This window comes from Panthera onca, chromosome B3 (assembly GCF_046562875.1).
Source record: "Panthera onca isolate mPanOnc1 chromosome B3, mPanOnc1 haplotype 2, whole genome shotgun sequence".
NCBI classification, from domain to species: Eukaryota; Metazoa; Chordata; class Mammalia; order Carnivora; family Felidae; genus Panthera; species Panthera onca.
The window spans coordinates 45478199-45484530 of NC_138344.1; positions in this window are offsets into that span (position 1 = coordinate 45478199).

The window sequence follows — 6332 nt, forward strand, 5'->3', positions numbered from 1 at the left end:
GTAGATTTCCGTTCCATTTTGTGACCAGTTGAGAGGAAAATAAAGCCATAATGTGATGACACGAGGAAAGGTAATCCCTGTTTACACCAAGAGTCTCTTAATATTTGACAAAGGATCTTCACATTCCTGGACTCACGCAAAGTGGGAGGAAGGCGCTAGAACCAGAATTTGAACGAAGGAGCATCCTGGACCCCCACAGCCTCAACACGCAGGTGGCTTTCTCACAAGCAGGACTGCCAAGATCACCTTCCATTGTAACCACACACCCTTGGAGGGCTCGTTTTTCCCCCCTGAAAATCAGTCCTGGGATAAAAGAAGACCAACTTTAAAAGAATTTGGGGCCAAGTGACAGGACAGTCTGAGTTGAGCATAGGTTATTTTGAAAAGGGCTATCTTGAGGATAAATATTAGCTCAAGCTCTGGAGGAACTAAGGTGACCTTGATGGGCAGTAGAAGGAATCACTGTGAAACTCCTTAAAAAAAATGTATTCATAAAAAAAGGATGAGACTGTACCATTTGAGACAACATGGATGAACCTAGAAGGTATTATGCTAAGTGAAATAAATCAGACTGAGAAAGACAAACACTATATGATTCCACTCATCAGTAGAATCTAGGAAAAAAAAAAAAAATAGACCTATAAATACAGAGAACAAACTGGTGGCTGGAAGAGGGAGGGAGGGAGGGAGGTTGGGGAGACAAAATGGGTGAAGGTGACAGGGAGATATACAGGCTTCCAATCACAGAATGAATAAGTCATGGGAATAAAAGGCACAGCATAAGGAATACAGTCAATGGTACTATAAGTGATGTAATGGGACAGATGGTAGCTACACTTGTGAGCAGAGCATCATGTATAAACTTGTCAAATCACTAAGTTGTACACCTGAAACTACAGCATTGTGTGTTAGCTATACTGAAAAAAAAATTAATGGCTTTATATAATTTTCCTAATGTTATGCATTAAAGAATAAAATAACCCAGGGGCGCCTGGGTGGCTCAGTCAGTTAAGCATCATCTGACTCTTGATTTCGGCTCAGGTCATGATCTCATGGCTCCTGGATTTGAGCCCCGCATCGGGGTCTGTGCTGACAGTGCAGAGCCTGCTTGGGATTCTCTCTCTCTCTCTCTTTCTCTCTCTCTCTGCCCCTCCTCCCCCACCTCCAAATAAATAAACTTAAAATTTTTTAAATGGGGAGAAAAATCAATCCTGGCTACTTTTAATGATTGGCCTTTAAAACTGGAGTGTAACCAGGACCCCTCAGGCTCTAGGTGACAGCGTAGGAACTGAGTCCAGCCTCTGGACAAGCAGCAGGAAGAGCCCTGGCTCAGGACCACAGAGCAAGCCCCACCTCTGCACCCAGAAGCCTCGCCTAGTGCCAGGCCCAAGGGGGTCCACAACAAGTGATGCTTGAGTAGGTGAGTAAACACTTGTTTATAGGTGTGAAGTCCTTATCCTAGGCTTCTCTTGGCCCCGTATCTAGCCAGGCCTGCCATTTTGTTCACTGTTCAGCTAAGTAGTCGTGTGGTTAGTTTGGGAGTCACTTCACCTGGGAGAGTGTAAAGAGGATCAAGGGGCCACCCCTGCCTTCTACAATACCCCATCCTGTTTGGAATGATTATATGCTTACACACATATACCATACATATACAGAAGTAGAAAATGCAGTGTGAAGATGTGACAGATCCCTTCAACCAAAGGTTTTAAAGTAACCAAGTACCAAGTGAGCAGGCTTGAATGTTCCCTAGGACAGAGATGTTCAAACGAGCAATAGACCAGCAGTTCTCAAACCCTTTGGCCTCAGAACCCCTTTATACTCTTCAGTGTTACCAACATTTAAAAAAATAATAAAAATAAATAAAATTTTAAAAAGGGGAGCCTGGGTGGCTCAGTTGCTTGAGTGTCTGACTTTGGCCCGGGTCATGATCTCACAGTTGTGAGTTCAAGCCCTGCGTCGGGCTCTGTACTGACAGCTCTGAGCCTGGAGCCTGCTTTGGATTCTGTGTCTCCCTCTCTCTCTGCCCCTCCCCTGCTCATGCTCTTTCAAATAAACATGTTAAAAAAATTAAAATAAAATATACTCTTCAATGTTATTGAAGACCTCAAAGAGCTCTGCTTTTGTCTGTTATAGCTATCTGTATTTACCATAAGAGAAATTAGAAAATTAAAAAAAAATTTTTTTTTTAATGTTTATCTTATTTTTGAGAGAGACAGCACAAGCTGGGGAAGTACAGAGAGAGAGGGACACAGAATCTGCAGCAGGCTCCAGTCTCTTATCTAAGCTTTCAGCACAAAGCCCAATGCGGGACTCAAACTTGTGAACCATGAGATCACGACCTGAGCTGAAGTCGGTTGCTCAACTGACTGAGCCACCAGGAGCTCCTAAAACAGAAAATTTTAAAACACCAACAAACACACATACACATTCCACTAACCACCAGAGCGATGACATCATCACTTCTCATAGCCTCTGGAAGATTCCACCTTACACTAATGACAGACAAGAACAAAAAAAGGCAAACATCTTAGTATTATCATGAAAATAGTTTTGACCTCATGGTCTTTTTTTTTTTTTTTTTTTTAAATTTTTTTAACGTTTATTTATTTTTGAGACAGAGAGAGACAGAGCATGAACGGGGGAGGGTCAGAGAGAGAGGGAGACACAGAATCTGAAACAGGCTCCAGGCTCTGAGCACTCAGCACAGAGCCTGACGCGGGGCTCGAACTCACGGACTGCGAGATCGTGACCTGAGCCGAAGTCGGACGCTCAACCGACTGAGCCACCCAGGCGCCCCTGACCTCATGGTCTTCTTGAAGGAGTCTCAAGATACCCCAGGGGACCCCAGGCCACATTTTGAGAACCACCAGAGGGACTAAGTGCTAATAAACAGGGGGTGGAGCAGGCAGCGCAGTTAGCTCTCTGAAAACATCATGCAAAAGGGTCATCTCTTCCACAGTGCTTACGGAAGCAAGACGATGCCCATGGAGAGGGCAAAGGGTGAGGCCTTTTTTATAAGCCTGTTCCCCCAACAGGTGTGAAAACCATGCACACATGTTGCCTCAGCCCATCTGGTCAAACCTGATACCATCATTACCAAGCCCAGCCCTAATGGTGTGGAAAGGTGATGGGAAGCAGTTTCCTTTTAAAAAGAATTTTTTTTTGTTTAGTCATCTTTGAGAGACAGAGAGAAACAGAGCATGAGCAGGGGAGGGGCAGAGAGAGAGGGACACACAGAATCGGAAGCAGGCTCTAGGCTCCGAGCTGTCAGCACAGAGCCTGACACGGAGCTCAAATTCACGAACCGTGAGATCGTGACCTGAGCTGAAGTTGGACGCTCAAATGACTGAGCCACCCAGGCGCCCCAACAGTTTCCTTTTTAAAGAACATTCCTTGTGGGGTGCCTGAGTGACTCAGTCGGTTAAGCGTCTGACTTCAGCTCAAGTCACAATCTCACGGTTTGTGAGTTAGGGCCCTGCATGGGGCTCTGTGCTGACAGCTCAGAGCCTGGAGTCTGCTTTGGATTCTGTGTGTGTGTCTCTCTCTGCCCCTCCCCTGCTTGCACACTCTCTCTCTCTCAAAAATAAGTAAACATCAAAATAAAGAAAGAACATTTCTTCCAAAGTGCACATACCATGTCCACTCATGTTCCAACAGCTGGAACTTAGTCACGCCTCAACTGCCAGGGAGGCTGGGAGAGTCTTGCTGGGGGCAGTTAGTTTCGGTGTGGAGAGCAGCTTATCCCAGGCACCAGGGAGAGATCTTCCTCCTCCTTCAGGCATGGCTCCTTCCAGGCAGAGATGTCCACAAGAACAAGTACGAGACAACATGGCTATGCATCCATGTAACTGACGATCTTCACTGACTTGCCACAGAGCAGGGCTTATACATAATCCAAATCTTTTCTCTTCTGGACTCCCTCTGAACTCCGCAGACTTCCTGAGTGAAGCTGGGCAGACTAAAGGCTGGCCCTGCCTCTACTTGCTACTTTTACAGTGGCTTCATTGCCAGGTGGGGTCAGAGTCCAGTTTCGGGAGTACGGTGTGTACAGGATGCATCTTTGGTGGAGAACCTGATGATGTTCCTGGCACCTTTCACTTTTATGGTCAAAGAGTGGGAGCCATTCTGCAACATCACTCCGTTTCCTGCCTTGTTTTGTGTCGCTCCAGAGGCCTAGCTTGGTCTTCACAGTTGCTCCTGAATTTAGGAACTTATTTTTACTCTTACCAACTACTTGATGCCTTTCCTGCCTACAGTACTGCACCTGCCCCTTCTAACCAGCATGAACTACTCTAAAACCACTTAGCAAATGAGAAGGATCAGTGCAGTTCACTACTTTGCCCAAGGTCATGCAGCTCTGAAGTAGAGGAACCCATCAATTGACCCCTGATCTGACCCCAATGCCCATGCTTTTCATCTTTGTCTTCAATCAAGCAAATAACAAAGAGTTTGATAGTCTGTCAACGTTTCAACTTCCAATATCTTTTTCTCAAAAATCAAAAACCAAAATTAAAAAAAAACTCACAAACAGGACTCAACAGCTATAAATTTGTAAACTCTCTCTCTCTCAGAGACAGCAGGCACACGAGCAGGGGAGAGGTAGAGAGAGAGGGGAGAGAATCCCAGGCAGAAACCATGCTGTCAGCACAGAACCTGACATGGGGCTCAATTCCACAAACAATGAGATCATAACCTGAGCCGAAATCAAGAGTCAGATGCTTCCGAGTGAACCACCCAAATGCCCCTGTAAATTGCTTTGACAGGCAAGAGCTGTGCCTAACATATCTTTGAATGCCCAATGTCCATCTCATTCCAAGACCACCACCTCCTTATAATAATAGCCACAAACATTCAAGCACATCCAGACACTGTGCTAAGGGCTTGGCATACTTTACTTTGCACTACAACATTATGAGGTAGATGCTCTTACCCCCATGTTACAGACACAAAAAGAAGGCACAGAGATCATAGTTGCTAACTAGACTCAGACCCATGCGATGCAGCTTCAGCATCTGTGCTCTTCAAATACTATGGTTCCATCACCTCATTTTCTAGTTGCAATGCTTTTATATTATGATTTCTACTTTTACAGTAGTAATTTCTTATTTCATATGTATAACACTTTAGTTTTGGGTGCCTGCTATGGCACATAGGAAGGATCTTAAAGGTCTTTTTTTATGACATCCTGTAAATAGGAATTTCCTGAGTCGGGGTATTTAATATTTAACTAAGCAAAATATGTAATAAAGAAGCTATAAAATGTCTCAGAATAGTCTACAAAACCCATCTCTTCTTGACGAGAAGCTGGAGCTCAAGCATCCCCGGGAAGCGAAAGCTTCCTCACAGGGTCTCACTTCATTACTATTCACATGTGTGACCCAAGTCAGCCTAAGGCTGCCATGGGAACGAGTCTCACTCAAAGAGAGATACTTCTAAAGCTTTACACTAGGACTTTAACACAGAAGACTCCCATTTCTCCAAGTGCTCACGCACATAAAGACTTACTTAGGCGGCCCGGCCTGCCTAGGGAGAGGGGTGGGAAGTGAGCACTAGCTACAGCCAGCCAGGCTCGCCTCCCAGGGCAGCCAGAAGCCACAGCTGAGTCTCAGAACCAGCACCTGCACATCTCACTGTCACGCAGAAGGCAGCATTTACCACACTCTGGACTGGGGAACGGCGGAGTTAAGAGTTTACTGCAAAGCTTCTCTGAGCCTTTATGAATCGTAATGTTTGCAATGTTTCCGGAATGTATTTGACTAGCTCCTTTTTCTCAAAAAGCAATTAACATGTGCTGAGCTAATAGTTTGGGAAGTTGTTGCTGTAAGACACTCATTTATTTTATGGGTTTTGTTTTTGTTTTTAGTGGTTGGAGACTGTGAATGCATTCACACTTAGAGAATAATGCTAAATGTGATCAACTGCCTGCCAAAAAAAAAACAAATAGTAACCCATGAAATAGGAAAATGCATTCCAAGTTTCAACATTAACAAGGTGTCACAGACCCGGTTTTGTTTTCCAGTGGTGGCCCCTTAGGACTGACATTCCTGGTCCCCACCATGCCTTTGAAGGAGAGGCATACTGTGAGGGCTGCTTCTGGTAGCCCTCAGCCCAGTGGGCCAGGCGTTCCTGTATAGGAATGAGAAAATAGTTGAGTACATTCTGAAAAGGAACAGTCATAGTTATCCTCCCGTTTTCAAATTTCATCATGAATCTTTTTATATCTCAGAAGTTTAAGAATGGGTTAGCATTCACTGAAGCCAAGTTCTAGTTTTTCCATTTGAGAAAGTGGCAGGAAGATCTTTCCCAAAGCCATAAAGGCAATAATTTACATG